Source organism: Megachile rotundata, chromosome 11 (assembly GCF_050947335.1).
Source record: "Megachile rotundata isolate GNS110a chromosome 11, iyMegRotu1, whole genome shotgun sequence".
NCBI lineage: Eukaryota > Metazoa > Arthropoda > Insecta > Hymenoptera > Megachilidae > Megachile > Megachile rotundata.
Window position 1 is genome coordinate 7,924,852 of NC_134993.1, and position 18,498 is coordinate 7,943,349.

Here is an 18,498-nt window from a genome sequence, read left to right on the forward strand (position 1 = left end):
TTCTTTAGCCATTCCTGCAGTTGACTGCCGTTGCCCGTGGAACAGTCCGCGGCATTCCGAAACTCGATGTCCTATCTTTTTACAGCGGAAACAACGTAGTTTTTCCTTCGCGTTTTTATTCGGCTCTTCTGTTGCGGTATCATGGCGCTTCCATTGCGCTGTGTTTGACCTGTCCGGCTTGGTCGATTTTCTTACCCACATCGCGCTATCACTCGACTCTTTTGCTTTATCGGTTCGCGCAGCGCTCTCTTCTAAAATTTTTATTTTAAGCGCTTCGGGCGTCGGATATTCATCTCGGGATTCGATGGCCACCCGAAAATTTTCGAACGAACCGGGTAAACTGTACAGCAGAAGAACGGCGAGCATATCCGGGTTGATTTTAACCTCCATGTCTTCTAATTTGTCGACCGCGTCAAAGAAAGAGTTCATATGCGATCTCACGTCGTCGCCTTCTGCCATTTTTCGCAAAGCAAGCTGCTTCAATAGCGTCGCTTTTCGCGCCGGACCTTTCGACTGGTAAATACCTTCTAATTTCTTCCAGATCTCGTTCGATGTCTTGCAATTTTTAATTTGTTTAATTTCGGACGGGCTAATTGCTAATATCAAATCGGATCTTGCCTTTGCGTCCGCTTCGTCCCATTGTGTTGCCGCTTCGCCCTGAGTTACGTCGGGTCGTATTTTATTGCCATTAACGTACTTCCAGTTGTCGTTTTTTATCAGTAGAGCTTCCACTTGAATTTTCCACGTGTCGTAATTGTCTTTTCCGAGTGGTTCGATGCGCACTGAAGTTGAGGAACTCATCTTGACAAAAACTTTAACTTTTCACAACTTTTCACACTCACTGCACTATCGCGAATTAAATTCGTCGTACTAAAAAATGTTCGTTTAATTTTCCACAAGCGACCAGAATGTGTCTGGGCCCATAACCTGTTAGGATTAGCTCCAGGAAAATAAACTGCAGTGCTGAGGTGAACGGAAAATACTTTAATAATATAAAAATGTCTTTACAAAATGCGCGGTGCTTCGTAGACGAAGGTAAAACTGTAACTGTAGGACAAAGCATCGTGATGCGTGTTCGGACGCGCATAGCGCAGTTCATTTGTTTTGTCCGTTACTTCCAACATTTCCAAATTAACAAATTTCCAAATTAACAAATTTCCAAATTAACAAATTTCCAAATTAGCAAATTTCCAAATTAACAAATTTCTACATTAATAAATTTCCAAATTCCTAAATTTCAAAATTTTAATATGCCCAAATTTGCACTTTTTAATTTCGAAATTACCAAATTCCTATTTTCCAACATTATAATTCCCAAATTTCCATATTGTTAAATGCCCAAATTTTCAATTAAAAATATATCTACACAAAATCGAAAACATCATTTCTCTTCACCCATTTAAATAAAACCTTAAATATGCAATAATCAAACCACCTCTACAAACATTGATCATTGTCAGAGTGATTCAAATTGAGCGCCATTTGTGCTCTTACGTTTCTGTGTGACGTCAATTCCTGCAATGTTTCATCAGTTTTTATTGTAGATACGCCACGGTGGAGAATAAGTAAGAATAAAATAAGGTATTATACTATTTACATATTAAAATGATAACCAATGTGATAAGGGTTGTAATAATTAGGCACATAAATATTTATTTATATATTTAACATTATTTAACGCTATTATACTTACTATAATAATGTACTTAACACTGCCATACTGCAGCAATTGAAAATGACGTCAGGTAGTATCTTCACTTTTACAAATCTTACCAAATATTTTCACAATATCTTGTTATACTTATTGTCCATAATTAATACGAATAATTGGAATACTAAAACAGTTAATTAATACAAGTATTTTCAGGTAGAAAGAAATTTTTAATTATATAAAACAAAATGCAAATTATTAATGTATGTTACGAAGTGTTTTTAAAATTCGCGCCTTTGATTCGAACAGCGACATCTGCAATTGTGGGCCTTAGTCTCGTAGAAGCACTTATAGCGCCATGCCGCTTCAACATCGCGCTTTAACCGAATAATTCGTGAAAAACAAATTTGTATCAGTTTAAACAGAAAGTCTTTTATAATGTATAGCATCAGAAAAGCACTATAATCACTAAAAAAATAAACGCGTATTGAAGATCGTGTGTGTGAGCGTGTGTTCTTAAAAAGGTTACGTACGAAACTGTCTAACAAACGCAAAACTGCACTGAGAAGACGTTAATTATCCGCACGAAGAAAGGTAAGTAAAAAAACTCTTAACAAAGTTTATATAATTATCGAATAGTTTATCAAATCAAATTTTAACCATAAATTACGCAATTCCCATTACAACGATTCTCGTTCGTATCGTGTAATGTATCGTCCCTAATATCAAGATACTCGGACACGTGTACCGTCGTAAAGCAGTTAAAAAAAACAGCCTGTTTACCGCATTTCGGCGAAATCCTTTCAGTTTCAGACTAAAAATTATTCGTGCTTGATTAACTTCAATTTACATGGATGCTAGAAGTTAAAAAGAGTAATACGCGGCGACCGCGACGAATTCCAACTCTCCACGAATAACTTTCCGTGCACGTAACAGAATTTTCTCTGTTGTACAGTTTCGCGTATATCCGGCGAAGGTTTTGTGATGCTCGCAGAAAAATACGGGACCGACTTTCCTTTACAGCATGAAAGTTAGGTGTTCCACAACGAGTAGAACGATTCACCGCGTCGGGCATAACTTTCGCTACCAAAAATATGTAGCCCGTCGCTGAACGTATCGAATGTCGCAGTTTCGAGTTGCCGTGTCTGAGCCAGCTAAGTAAATCGTTCGCAGTCGAAAAGTTTCGCGACTGTTAACAACAACAAACTCATCAAAACGAGCCTGACGTCCGATTCGGACAGATTTTGCCTTAGAGGCCAATTACGTGAGCAACTAGAATCCTGACAGGCTGTTGTCGTTGCCAGTTATAGTAGACGTTAACTTCGACTAAATTTCGCTCACGTCAGTCGAAAGACGCTCTACATACGATGAAACGTGATCTAGATTGTTTTGCTATGAAATTTAACCCTTAACGGTCACACTTCACTGGAATAATATGACACATTAGGACGGTTAAGATCTTTGCTACTAAAACTTCTTACAAAGAAGCTACTCTTTATTTTAATTTAACAAAATTTAGAAATTTAGAAAGAAATAATTTTTTGAAAAGTGTGTTAATATTTCACAGGTGATTTTAGTAAATTTAAATGATGGATGTGAACAGTAATATTGAACGTGAAAAAGTTCATATTAGGGTTTCACAGAAAATTTAATAATTTTTTTGTATTTTCATGTAAAGAGCTAAAATTTTAGCTGGACAATCTTGAGATGTAATATGTTAGTTTGAGGGAAAATACTGGGATTACAAAAAAGGTATTTATTCAGATTTTCAGAATACAGTAGATAAAATGAAAGATAATTGACTGGGGTGGTTTCATGTTAAATTAAATTTATTGAGGTTTTTTTGAAATTAGATTTTATCTAATGTTTTCTTATGTTTGCTTAAATTTTAAATTCCTAGAATCTCACAATTCTTGAGTTCTGAAGTATTCAAATTCTCAAATGATTAATTGCACAATTTGCAAATTCCTAAATCACTGAATTTTTAAATTATTGTGTTTCAATAATTGTAATTTTTAAATTCAAAAATTACCAATTTTTTAAATTCTCAAATATCTAAATTTTCACATCTCTAAATTTCCAAATCCCTAGATCTTCAAATTATCAAATTTTTAAATTCCCAAACCACTAAATTATCAAATTCCTAAATTCCCACATCACTAAATTCCCAAATCCCTAAATTCTTAAATCCCTAAATTCCCAAATCCCTAAATTTCCAAATCCCTAAATCCCTTTAATACCCAATAAATTTCTTAGTTTTTAATTTTGAACGTTTGTCCATCAATATCACCGAGCGCAGTTTTTCCTATAACGCCATTTTCCCTAGGGAAGCTTACACTACTGACCAGCATACGTTTCACGAAGATAGATCACCGTTTCATAAAACTTTGTATATGAATATTATTCCGCAATATTCATTTTGATCAAATTAATTTTGTTTCAATCCGATCACGTATATAAATCGTACTTTAATGCTTTTTTCTATAAAAAATTGTTCCCGAGATACTGAATTAAATTTATTTTTCAGCTCCAACTTTGGAACCCATTATGATATGTCCGATATGGACGATTATCGATAAAATAATACTTGTCAAATATTTTCTCGAATTCTCAATACATTTTCAGTTTCAGAATTTTATTTGGAAATGATCAATGGAATAACAGGTCTTCTTTATATTGTTATCATTGTTAAAACTAGCAAATTGATAAAAATTACCAGTTCACAAGCTCCTTATTTGTTAATTTCTTTTTTTACTTTATTTTTAATTTCAAATTATGTGTGCATATTATGGTATGGTTAATGATAATTATTTATATTTCAAAATGGTAACGAAATATTTTATTTATATTTTACAAACATTTTGGCAATTTTATTTTGTACATAATGAAAAAGTATATAAAAAAAGATCCTGCATTAATAAACACGAAAGATGTTTTCGGCCAAATAAAATGGCGGGAAATACAAATAAGCGCAGAGTTCATTTTACGAAATATTCGTTTAATCAAATACATTGATTGCGTTCCTCTTAGTCAGCTGAAAGAAACAGTCCACTTTTATTCGCCATAAATGTGGTTAGCGTTCAAATTAGAAGTAATTTTCAAATAAAATAGTAACGAGCTATTTTACTTTGATGACTGAAAAATAAAGTTACTTTTCAGGCTTTTTATGCAATAAAACATTGCACATAAAAAGATTTTATTATATTTTATTTTATGCTTTTTTTTTCTAAAAACATATGTCAAGAAGTGCATCCACGGTGCCGGTGATTTGTCAATTAAGACTTACAAGAGACAAAAAGTTTCAAAAGTTCATGTAACAAATAAGATCATGTGACAAATAACAGATCATGTTAATTATCATGAGTGTTGCTATTGCAGATACTACAACGAACGATTTATCTTGAAAAATAGAGTCGTCCAAATTCAATAAAAATTGAAGAAGAAAATTCTTTCTTTCAAGACCTTTGTTCTGTATGATAAATTAAAGATATAAACGTAACTGTATTATCTGTGGTACCTACATTCATGTTAATTAAAATTTCTTTTACGTCACGTGTTTCAAATGAACATGAACTGAGAAGTCTCATTTATAGATATTAACTTCATGCTAAAAATCATGAAATATGCTAAGATATATGAAAATTATTTTACAAATTTTATGTTACTTGTTAGTTTAAGTAATTCCTATAATTTATATAATAATTCACCTAACTCTAGATGAATTCTATTATCTATGATAATTTGTGTGATTCATGTAAGTCATCTAATTCATATAATTTATGTAATTTATGTCATTTATGCAGTTTATATAGTACATACAGCGTGTCTTACAATTAGTGTAGGCCCCTGAAATGGGGGGTAGTTGACGTAATTCTGAATAAGATTTCTGTTCCGAGTTGCTCGGAATATTATTAACGTAATATTTATGGGTGTTTTGTCGAACCTAAGAGCGCTTCACTCTTGCAATTTCAAATGGATCTCTAAGACCAATGGACGTCTTCACAGCTTGACGTTCTTAACAATTAACAATAGCTTTCTAACAAGCCAGAAAAGCACATCTTTCTAAATGCCAATATACCTTTTCTTAAGGAAGTTTATTTCCATGGTCCTAAACTGTGCACCCCACTAAAGTGGGCCTACGCGCTTGAACTCTGATGATAAACACATGGTGCCCATTTATTACTTCCTTTGAAGGACCCAAATCACTTAACTGTTTGGGTCACCTTATTAACGACACCTTATTTACAATCCTGGAGTGAAGGCTAAAAATCTTAGAATCCCATTCACTGAACCATCTCACCAATCAGTATTTTTCACAAATAACAATCTGTCCTGATTGGCCCTTTTTGGTAACGCCTTCACATCCTGAACTTCCTTCATTGCTTTCTTTTCTGGCTGTTTAGAGGCGACGAGTTAGTCTTAATTCAGCTTCCTTAGAATATACTTACTTCGGTCAGTCTTACATTAACTTTGTCACTATCAACGACTTTAACACACAACAATCATTACAACTAGTGGGATGATGATCAACATCCTTCAATGACCTGGGCACACCAGTGTGGAGGACTCTGAGCCACTCGATAAATTCTATTATACAATAATAATTCTACATATAATTCCACTACCGTAACAAGTTGTGGAAACGCCATGGGTCGACGAAGATTTACAACCTTCGTAAATAACTATAAATAGTTAATATTTTACCCAGCGCGTGAACAATTTCCCCTTGCAAAAATTTGGTTCGAAGCTTCGTTTTTGACTTATTAAAGAAAAACACGGACCAATCAGAGCGCGAGGGTTATTACACGTTGGATTACTACGCGTTGATTAACTACGCGTTAGATTACCACGCGTTAGATTCCTACGCTTAGAATTACCACGCGTTGCATTACTATGCGTTGGATTACTACGCGTTGGATATCCACACGCTGGGTTACTACACGTTGTATTACTACGCGTTGGATTACCACGCGTTGGATTACCACGTGTTGGATAACTACGCGTTATCCGAAGCTGCCGCTCTCGCGTCTGCGCACGCGTAATCTTCGCGATCTGATTGGTCCGTATTTTTCCTTAATAACTCAAAACCGACGCTTCAAACCCTATTTTTCCAAAGGGAAATCTTATTCAGAATTACGTCATCTACCCCCATTTCTGGGACCTACACTAATTGTGAGACACCCTGTATAATGCATATAATTCATCTAATTTGTCGAATTTATGTAAGTCATATGAGTACATTACATCGTTCATGTCATTTATATAATTCACCCAGCTTATCTAATTTATATAATTTGTAGAATGTATACAATGCATATAATTCACATAAAATTCAATGTAATCTAAAAAGGTATACTTAATATTTAATGAAATGTTATACTGCTAAGTACTATTGTTATGTTACATTGTAATGTTACATTATGTTTTATTGTTATTTTATATTGTTATATTACATTGCTATGTTATATTGTTATAAATATCATGTTATAGTATTATAAAGATTATGTTAATAAAACACAACAATATTATGCTTATTACATTTAATGCAAAGAAAATCTCTTAAAGCATGATAATCTTTTGTTCGGTAGAATGCATGGCTTTTCAAAAGAGGAAATGTGACTTCCACGAAAACAGCTTTATTTCCGTGTCCTGGAAAAACAGTGACTTTGAAGATATCAAAAAGCTTTTATTTCGAACGATAGCTTGAAATGTACCGTATACGTGTCCAGAATTTCAAGTTGATCCACAGAGTAGTTTCTGAAAAAAATGTGCGCTCAGTTTGAAAAACAACGTTTCGAGACAAATGTGTTTAAAGTTTGTCATACCGTCACACGATGGATAACAACTGATTCCAGTTTCATACTTTCAGTTTCTTATGCAGCTTGACGTATAAAAATATTAACAATTATTTAAGTATTAACAAATACCATTTATTAAATATTATATGATAAATATTTGTTCCATTTAATCTGAAAGGAAATCAATTTAAAAGAACATCTTGGACGTTGTTTCTTAAATATTTATAAGTTAAATTTTAAAAGTATTTTATAAATTTTATCATAATATTTTAGTAATGTATTTTCTAGAACCAAAATTGGAAGAATAAAAGCAAAAATCGATATTCTTGCTGATAGTGATAAAATATTCTCATAATGTAAGTCGTAGGATGAAAAATGATATATGTAGCATGAAAATTTGAAAATTTCGCAATCTAATAATTCTGAACTTTTAAATCTCCAAAATTATGAAATTTTTAATTTATTTAAAACAGAAATTGGAATATCAAATTTATAAATTATTGGAAAGAAATTGGAACATTCTTAAATTTATAATTTATTGAAAAAAAGAAATTGGACAATTTTTGCATTTACAAATTTTGAAGTTTTGATATTTTTGCATTTTCAATGCATTAATCTTTTATATTTTTAAATTACCAAATTTCCATACTTTCAAACTGTAAAAATACCTAATTCTAAAAATATTAAACTTTATAATTTGCCTAATTTCTAAATCTTAAAATTTGATAGTTATAAATTATTGAATTATCGAATTTTTAGTTCTGATGAGGATCAGTCTTCTTTCCGATTTATGTTATTAATGTACAGTTCTTCTCTTGCTTTTCGACCGTAATATTTATTGTTTCTCATTATTTTCTGCGCTGTTTCAGCACTAATTTTCTTCCCACTTTCACGATAAACCTCTGAAATTGTACAACACCACAATATGAATTTTTGTAACTTTTTATATTAATTTTCTTTCTTTCCGTTAAAAATTCAAGGTTGACCTTTTTCTTTAATTCCTTACGATGTTATATTTTTTAACGTCTGCATTTTTCTTCGTTATTAACTGCTATTTCTCGACAAGTTTCTCGATAAATTTCAAGTTGTCTCTCATCAGAACTGTTCTCATTCCTTTTTGATGCATGTTACATGTGTCTTGTACGAAAGTAGAATTATACTCTAGACATTTGTGTACAAAACAAACCTAATCCACAAATGGTAAATTTCGAAGGTCCGAAATAAACAAGAATGAACGATTATCACCAAAAACAGATATTTTTATTGTACAAAACCTGGTGCGTGCTTACGCGTGACTTGCGCTACACGCCATTAAAATCCCACGATGCGCGCGCCGCTTAATCGATCGAAAACGGCGATCGAGTACACAGATCGTTCCAGCTCGATACAAACGACTTCTAAGCATTGCTACTTTACAGAAAGTGTATCAGTGTCGAATATTAATGAATTGTGAAAATACATTTTGTTTAAAATGATTTATTCAACTAAATATCACAGCGAAAAGAAGTGTTTTAAACCTACTATGAACATTTTTCCATAAAATAAGTAACGATTCATATTTAACCTAAGCCATGCAGAGCAAACGCATGAACAGTACTGTCCGAATATTAATATAACTGTACTATTAGTAATGAAAACTACCACATTCGTGTGGTAAAAACTACCACAATATTCTCTGCCAGTAAAAGCAAATCGAATAAAACTTATAACCTAAATAACACCGAGAAGAATAAACTCAAAACATAAAACATCCAGGTACAAATTATTTACTGGCCAGAATCATTTATCGTTTATTAACGCATTTTCTATGATATTTCGGATCAAAGGAAATATATTATAACAATCTGTTTCCAGCGCAATTTGAGTGGTATTATGTCCGAATATTAATGTAACTATGGACCTCCATTGGGTGATTCGTACTACTGTAGACGTATTCAGGAGCAACTATGGACGAAGCATTAGGCTTGTAACGTTCACCAAAGGGCTGCATGGAATCGTTCGATGATTGTTACGGTGGGGACAACAAAACTAGGCTACTTTGGCGTTTAGGTCGCCATTATAATGGCTACGTGCAAGTAGTCCGTGGACGCTGGCTACGGGTCTCCGATATCCGACGTCCTATTCTCATTTAAATAGAGACCGTCCTCCGTTCATGGATCTCTTTTGTGCGAAAGTTTTGCAGTTACAGAAATTTTATTCTGCCTTTTACAACCGTTCCCATAATTGGCTACCCCCTTTATCTTGTACGTCACATAATCGTGTGTTAACTAATTCAGTTGTCAGAACTTTTGCGAAAGAGACTTCGCTGAATTACCGCATTAGTTTCTATTCTTTGCCTTTTGGAAATCGGAGAGGTCAATATTTTTGCATCAGTTCCTAATTTTCGATGGTGAAAAATTACTGGGGAATTTTTTTGGTTGCGCAATAGCCTTTTAAGCAATTTCGAGAAAGGGGTTATAAAATTGTGAGCGCAGTAAGTGGATTTTAATGGAAAGGGATTACTGTCGCAGGATTGTTAATTAAAATTATGGTTAATTAACTAATAATGTTAGTTAACTATTTCATTAGTAAACGAAATCCCAATAATTAACACATATTACTTTACTATTAATTTAATAAATTAATGGGATATTAATCGCCATACATATTAATTCTTAATTATAAATTTTATTAAATAAGAAAAATGATTTGATAAATTGTGCTAATTTTTAAAAACTTAAGAAGTTAAAGCAAAATAATTAACTAATCAAATTTATACAAGTACCACATTAAAATACAAATATATATTACAAAAAATGTGGTAATATAAATAAAAAAGAATGATGCAAGGAATGCAACGCGAACGAAAGTACAATTTACCCCAGTTATCAAAAAGACTTCTTTCCATGTTTGTACTCATATTATTTGATTTATTATCGCCATTGTATTCGTTAAATTACGAGCAATTTTACTTCACGATTTGCAAGTTTCTTGGGTCTGTTGTTGTTAAAAAGAAGGACGAATTATGGAGAAAGTTTGTTTTAAGAATGTTTCTAGTTGCCGCTGGGTGAAGCTGCTTTTGAATTCTGATAGGAGGAAACGTAATTCACATAAGTGAAATTTCTTGTAGAGGAACCATGCAAAACGAAAGTAACTTGTAGTTTGCGCAAAAGTAACTCGATTTCAATAGAGATTTAAGGAGAGATCTGCATACGTAAGAGGAACAGGTCTTAAACTTATTTTGCACCAAAGTCTCGAGTGTAACACCTTTCTAACACTATAAGTAATGTGTTTATAAAACTGAGGCTATAGACATTCATTATTTAATTTTAAGCTTGACAATGTTAATTCATAAGACAAACAATGTCAGTTAAGGAGATAAATTGCTGATGTGAAAATGTTGGTGAGATAAATTGTCAATATAACAATGTTAATTAATCAGATAAACTGGTAATATAAGAATGACGATTAATCATATAAATTGATAATATAATAATTTCAATTGATAATTCAAAATGTTAATGTAAGAATGTTAATGTTAAGTGTTTGCGCGAATTCGATTTGAATTTTTGTATACAGGCCGCGCTGGTTACCTGTGTCCAGCGGCGACACCTTGTTTGTGTTTTTTCTATTCGGAAGTATGTAACGATTATCACTTCCATTGTCCTCGTAACCTCGTTAAAGTGAGCACGTGTTAACGAAAATAATATCCAATGTAATCCATTAGTTAATATACTCTTTATATCTAATACTAGACATTTTTCCTTCACGTTTTATTTAATTCTGCCCCCCCCCCCCCCCCCCAACGGTTAATAATTAATCCAAACTGTTAAAATAACAATGACAATTAACCAGATAAATTGTTAACATAATAACGTTAATTATAAAGATAGATTGGTAATATAGCAACATTAATTAATAACACAAATTGGTAATATAACAACATTAATTAATAACATAAATTGTTAATACAAGAATGTTAATTAGTAACCCAAATTGTAATTATAAGGATGGTAATAAATTAGGTAAATTGTTAATATAAGAATGTTAAATAATAAGAGAAATTGTTAATATATCAACGATGATTAATCAGATAAATTGATAATGTAATAATGTCAATTGATAATTCAAAATGATAATATAAGAATGTTAATAATTAATCTAAATTGTTAAAATAATAATGATAATTAACCGGATAAATTGTTAACATAATAACGTTAATTATGAAAATAAATTAATAATATAAGATAAGATAAATTGATGTTGAATAACGTTACTTAATAATCCAAATTGTTAATACAAGAACCATCATTTTTATATAATTTAAAAACTCAAAAATTTGAGTAGCAGAAATATTTTGGTTCTTACATATAGAAATGAAAAAAGGTGGAAATTTGAGGAATTTGAAATTTCGTGGTTCGTGGATTTGGAAATTTTGGAATTTGGAAAATTAAGAATTTGGGAATTGGAAATTCTTGAGCTTGAGACTTTGAGAAGTGAGAAATATGAAAATTTAGAATTTTCAGAAATTTGGAAATTTGATAATTTAATAATTTGGGGATTTGTAAGTTTGAGAATCTGAAAATCCGATGCTATGAGAATTTGAAAATTTAGAAATTGTGGAAATTTTGTGAATGGAGATATCCTACAATTTCAGACTTTGAAAATTTGGTAATTTGAGAATTTAGGAATTTAAAAATTCTTACACATACAAAGTTCGAATTTGGGCTTTGGGTATTATTTTGGAAGTGTGGAATTTGAGAATTTAAAAATGTGTAAATTTGTGTGTTTAAGAATTCGGTAACTTGATAATTTGATAATTAAAAAAATTCAAGAATTTGGAAATTATGGATTCATGGATTTAATAATTTAAATATCTAGGGATTTTCAGAAATGAAATTTCATATCTCTTAAACATATTTTGATGAACCACTGTAAGTTTCCTTTTGAAAAATTAATTTGAGTTCGTCACAACGGAATTAAAATTTCGTATGAATGTATCTCGTCGAAAGATAATTGCAATGCTTAGCACGATTGTTTGCGACGATAAATACAAATGCATTGCGATTAATGCAAACTTCCCTCTCGAGATGCGAAGTTTCATACGTCCACGTGTAAAACTGTGGAATTGGAGCTGGTCCAATTACGCATCAAAGCGTGAAGCGGTACGCGATACTGTTCTCCAAGGATCAAACTGAAACGGAACGGTGATGTTTCTATTTAGACGACAAGACCAAGTTGTATATTGCGGAAACGTTGGAATCACGTGAAGCTGAGTCATGGGAGACTTACGGATTATTATTTTCTAACGGTACATATAATGAAAACCCGGACTAAGCAAATTAATGTTTCAAAAGAAATAAATACTTAGAAAAACTTGAGATTCTGGGAATTTTAGAATTTTATGGATTTGGGGTATAGAAATTTGCGTATGTAGATATTAGAGAATCGGAGGATTCGGGATGTGGAAGTTTGGATATCAGTTTCAGAAAATAGGAATTTCGGCTGTAGAAATTGAGGTATTTATAAATTGTAGAATCTAAGGTTGTAGGGTGAGAGATCATACATTATACTGTTATTAAATAATACTTGAAACAAAAGAATATCTCGTTTTTAATGTAATCTGCAACGCGACGCTTTGATGCGATGCGGTATGGACCGTCTTTGTAGGATCTCTCCATGGTCCGCGCTAAGTTACAAAAAGAGCGCTATTTTAACCTCTTAGGCACGTCGCGCCACTATAGTGGCATTCACGGATATCATCTATCCGTGTAACACTTCACTATAGTTTCGCGAATGTCAATGTAGATAACATAGCACTACTGTAGTAGCTCCTAGTAGCTTAACAAGCCTTTGAAAATTATTACATATTTTGTAAATTTTCTAAAAAAATAAATTATGAAAGTTAAAGCAGAAACAGCGCCGCTATTTAGTCGTGCCTAAGAGCTTAACTCTTCAACAAAAGCAACTAAAAAAACGTTATTGTACAAAATAAAGACAGAAACAACAGAGTTTTCAAATTGAATTAAGTTTCTCTATAAGTTGATATCGCAGCTCGTTCGAAGAATAGAGTATAGAAGCTTCACGGTTATAAGAATCAAGTTATACTTGCTGCATGCTCGGTCCATTATAATAGCTGTCTGCACAAAACGTGTCCTCATTACTAGTCTGCTACGTGTGCGAACTTTATGACTTTTTCGTGTAAGAGGAAACGGATGTCCATGCAAAGGTATCACGTTTTAAATTGCTTCAATTGAAAATGAAAATACGGAAAGAAATTCCGGGCTTTTTGATTAACACCGCTGTTGGATGGACGTGTGTCTCCTATCAAGATGTGAATTAAATATACGAACGACTTTAAAAGCAATTAGCATTATTTGCACTGACACGAGTTTTTTAAACTGTACTTTGAAATATACGATTTCAGTGTTTCATTGTTAAGTGATTGTTTAGTTAAATATATTTGTTTGGGTGATAGCTTATTTTGAAACTGACTGACCAGGGCTGGATAATTGATGAAAGAAATTTTTAAGGTTTTATGTTTTTTTTGAGTTTAAATTTTCTCGTTTGTAGATTTTTGGATATCTAATTTTCAAACTTAATGAATTAAATACTTTCACATTTCGAAACTGCTATACTTAAAATTGTGCGAAACCATTTTACCCAAATTCTCAATTTTCAAATTGTAAAATGAAAAAAACTTAAAATTTCCATAAATTATAAAAATATTGCATCGTTCTGACGAAACTTCTCCAATGTTGATAATCACAATAACCTCGTAATCACGATAAAAAATTTTAATTACCGTACTTTTAAAATAACTGAAATCGAAAAAGAAATTAAGAGCATGAACTTAGGTATTTTTTTATTATCCTCTTTAACAGAATGAATTTTCCGTGTGAACAGGATGTAATTGCAAAATTTTAATTAGCTTCAACTCCCCGAGAGTTCTTAAGGTGACATTTTCTATCGCCTTTTCAATCAGTTTCAAAGAACATTTTCCTCGAAGAACACTTTCATTCGATCCCCTTTTGCACTTTCTTTCTCGCCGGTACTCTATTTCATCAGGTCGAAAACTTTGCACTGAATACATTGAAAGGGTGTTAAAAATAGGTCGATTTTGACCTACGGTGTAGAACCAAAACTACAAACGGATCTTTATACAAGGTATCACTACAATCTGACCCCATCTTTATATCTAGGAAACGGCTTTAAGTATAGGAAAATGTTTCGAACATAAGTTGTAGGATATCACAGGGAACATAAGATGGTTGCAGCTATTTGACCTTGGATGGTCGTCTGAAGGTCATCTTCAGTTCTTCAAATAAAATCCCCATTTGTTATTGCATATTGTAGCCCTTGGGTTTTCAAAACACTATGTTGTTTGTGTAAGTCATTCTCCAGATGTGAAGTTTCAAAGTTGATAATTGTCGGCATTCACATTACCCAAAGTGCACCGCGAGGTTGCACAATCAAATTTACACCACCTATGTATCAATTTTGAAGTTTCATATCTTGAGAGTGACTTACACGAAAAACAGTATTTTGAAAAATGGGGTATGCAATAAAAAATAGGGATTCTATTTAAGAAACTATAGATGATCTTCAAAGCATTTGACCTACAAGGTGACTTGATTGCTAATTGGGTGATTGCTAACTTATGTCCCCTTGACGTCCTAAAACTTCTGTCTGAAGCATCCTTCCATATTTAAAACCGTTTATGAAATGTGGAATCAGACTTTAGAGATACCCTGCGTAAGGAATCATTTTTACTTTTGGTTTTACATCAGCCTTTAAAATCGATATATTTTTAGCATCATCTTTACATCGTTACCCGTATTACATATTCATCAAATCGTTGAAGTATTCAAAATTAAATCGATTAATTACGGGTTCTTGTATCTTACCGTGTCGATTATGTTCATGAATATTTATGGAGTGTATAATTTTTCTACCTGGTCACGAAATTTTATCGTAGAAAAGTTGCGCAGTATTCGAAAGTCGGTTTAATTAAAAATTTGCAGAATCTAAAATAATTGAGGGAGATAAATTATTGTGGTCACTTTAGACGTGTTTATTATTGGCTAAAAATTTGATTTCATTTGTTTTTTAATCAAAAGTAAATCTGGGAATGAATTTGAAAGCCTAACAATTAAAATTTGTCAAGAATTGAAATTTGCAAAATTCGTGCACTTAAAATTTAAATTTGTGAAGAATTGAAATTTGCAAAATTTATGTACTTAAAATTTAAATTTGTCAAGAACTGAAATTTGCAAAATTTATGTGCTTAAAATTTAAAAATATGAAAATGTAGAAATATGGGAAATTAGCAAATTTCAGAGTTAATAAGAGTAAATTTGTGCTACAGTTTGTGAAACAAACTGATAAACTATCTCACCGTTGTATTCGCATTGAACGCGTTTCGCTCTCGTCTGTGATGCGTTCAAGAAGCGAGTGAACCGAAGAGAGATAACTACTGACAATTCCCAAAACACCTACCTCAATGGATAATTGTCGGGATGCGAATCTAACCTAGCGACAATTAATCCTGAAATACTGTAGTTTGAACCCTATCAAATGAAATGTCGATATTGAAAGTGATTTAGGATCTATACATCTGTATACATACATTGAACTTGATATCACTTCTATGAATTACAACTTATAATTTAAATTAAATAATAATAAAAAGAATATTGTGTGTTCGACCTTTTACTATTGCTATTTAATTCAATTATAAATTTATTGTTTAAACATATTCAATTCGTAAAAATGAAAAGAGAATGCTATGCCAACATAGGGTTTCAAATACTTAAATTTTTTGAACATGTTTTATACGAATAAAAAATTATCACCTCTCTTCTCTTCATCATTTTAAAGTTCTAAGAAAAATACGAAGTGACAGCTTTGTTCGATACAGGTTTCAGTCTTGTCTATATATGTAGCTTTACCAGAATATTCTATGTATAAATAAAAACAAAAAGAAAATGTTTAGGCTATGCGTTATTTGTTACTTAAAAAAATATGAAAATGAAAGTTTCATATCAAAGGAGAATATTGTCATTATCATTTTTATTTTCAAAAGTGTTTATATAACACCTTTTTATCATATTTATTTATAGAACAACCAAATAAAGTCTCACACAAAACTGAGACACACTGTACGTTGCATCGAAAAAGCAGTTCAAAGTCATTTTTACTTTCCTAATTTTCTAATAAAGTGTTTGAAATTCTCTGCTAATATAACATCTCATTTTTGCGGAAGAAATATGTTGGTAAAGTTTGGTCGCAACAACTGCGACATTCTGTATATTCTCGACTACGTGTCAATACCGCGGAGTACGAAGCGACATGTCTGGCGTGAAAACGTTGCTAAAACGAGGATAATTAAGTGTGCTGCGAGCACAAGCGACCGCGGACCAATCGTGTCTCGGATTTAATTAAAAGCTTCACGAGTCCGGTTGCTCAAAGAAGTTCAACGTGTGATGAGGCGACGGAATTCAATTGTGCTTTCAGCTGGTTCCGTCCATTATGATAACTGCATGCACGGCTCGTGTCCCAATTATGGGGTTCGCTAGGGAACAAATTTGGCTCCCTTTGGGGAAAACCCGCTGTAAACGGAAGACCACGAACAATCATCAAATGAAGTAAGTTCTCAAAATCACAAATTTTTATATTTAAGATTTGTCAGTTTAGGAGTTTGTGAATTTGAAAGTTTGGAATTTGTGATCTTAGATATTTCAAATTTGCTAACTCAAGCATGTGAAAATTTAGTGACTTGGAATTTGTGATCCTAGAAATTGGGAAATTTGGAATTTTTGAACTGAAGGATTTATTACTTTGAAGGCGTAGAATCTGTGAATTTAGAGATTTGAGAATTTGAAATCTGTCAACTCAGAAAATTTAAAAAATTAAGAACTCAGAAATTAGGAATTCAAACATTCTAAAATAAAAAGATTCGAAAAATAAAAATTTTGAAAGATCAGAACCTACCATAATTCTGAACATCCAGATCTAGAAACCCAAAGCCATCGATCTCCGACGCAATAATTCTGTATCTCATAAATCAGCTAAAATCAACAACTTGGAATGAGAATACATCGTCAGCACGGCTTCGTTTAACAAAGGCGTAACCTGATCGGAGAATGTTTAATAAAATTCGATCGACTGCACTCGAAAGCTCAACGTCGTTATTACGCCGAACCATTCTACCTGGATCTCCTTCGTTGTTCTTTGAAAGCGATGTCGGTTAGCTCATGCTGCCGGTTTCTGTGGTTTACCGGTTGCTCGATGTGGAAACGCTTTACTTTCGATTATGAACATTTTATACCGACGATATATTGCTTTGGGGTATTGGTACTTCTCGGCACGTTGCTACTTACAAATGTAATTTGTGTAAGCCCGTTGTAACTAATGTATTGCACTGGAAACAGATTGCTTTAATATATTTCCTTTGATCCGAAATATCATAGAAAATGCGTTAATAAACGATAAATGGTTCTGGCCAGTAAATAATTTGTACCTGGATATTTTATGTTTTGAGTTTATTCTTCTCGGTGTTATTTAGGTTATAAGTTTTATTCGATTTGCTTTTACTGGCAGAGAATATTGTGGTAGTTTTTACCACACGAATGTGGTAGTTTTCATTACTAATAGTACAGTTATATTAATATTCGGACAGTACTGTTCATGCGTTTGCTCTGCATGGCTTAGGTTAAATATCAATCGTTACTTATTTTATGGAAAATGTTCATAGTAGATTTAAAACACTTCTTTTCGCTGTGATATTTAGTTGAATAAATCATTTTAAACAAAATGTATTTTCACAATTCATTAATATTCGACACTGATACACTTTCTGTAAAGTAGCAATGCTTAGAAGTCGTTTGTATCGAGCTGGAACGATCTGTGTACTCGATCGCCGTTTTCGATCGATTGAGCGGCGCGCGCATCGTGGGATTTTAATGGCGTGTAGCGCAAGTCACGCGTAAGCACGCACCAGGTTTTGTACAATAAAAATATCTGTTTTTGGTGGTAATCGTTCATTCTTGTTTATTTCGGACCTTCGAA

The 18,498-nt window shown here is 32.4% G+C and overlaps 1 protein-coding gene and 3 long non-coding RNA genes across 12 annotated transcripts in view; 1 reads left to right on the plus strand and 3 right to left on the minus strand.

Annotated features, from left to right (window-relative positions):
- Positions 1 to 18,498, minus strand: part of Mp (collagen XV/XVIII-type protein multiplexin) — a 582,981-nt gene that overhangs the window by 218,673 nt on the left and 345,810 nt on the right. The window lies entirely within an intron of this gene.
- LOC143265430 (uncharacterized) lies at positions 1,983 to 17,620 on the plus strand. The gene is made up of 3 exons (XR_013039975.1): positions 1,983 to 2,245; positions 16,945 to 17,075; positions 17,499 to 17,620. It is a non-coding gene; the product is annotated as an uncharacterized LOC143265430 (long non-coding RNA).
- On the minus strand, positions 6,453 to 8,933 carry LOC143265429 (uncharacterized). 2 transcript variants are annotated; one of them, XR_013039974.1, is made up of 4 exons: positions 8,436 to 8,933; positions 8,118 to 8,351; positions 7,477 to 7,620; positions 6,453 to 7,408 (listed from the first exon to the last, which is right to left on the minus strand). It is a non-coding gene; the product is annotated as an uncharacterized LOC143265429 (long non-coding RNA). The 2 variants fall into 2 exon arrangements; XR_013039973.1 differs by having other exon boundaries at positions 8,118 to 8,933.
- On the minus strand, positions 16,147 to 18,376 carry LOC143265431 (uncharacterized). Its single transcript, XR_013039976.1, has 3 exons — positions 17,951 to 18,376; positions 17,422 to 17,851; positions 16,147 to 17,039 (listed from the first exon to the last, which is right to left on the minus strand). It is a non-coding gene; the product is annotated as an uncharacterized LOC143265431 (long non-coding RNA).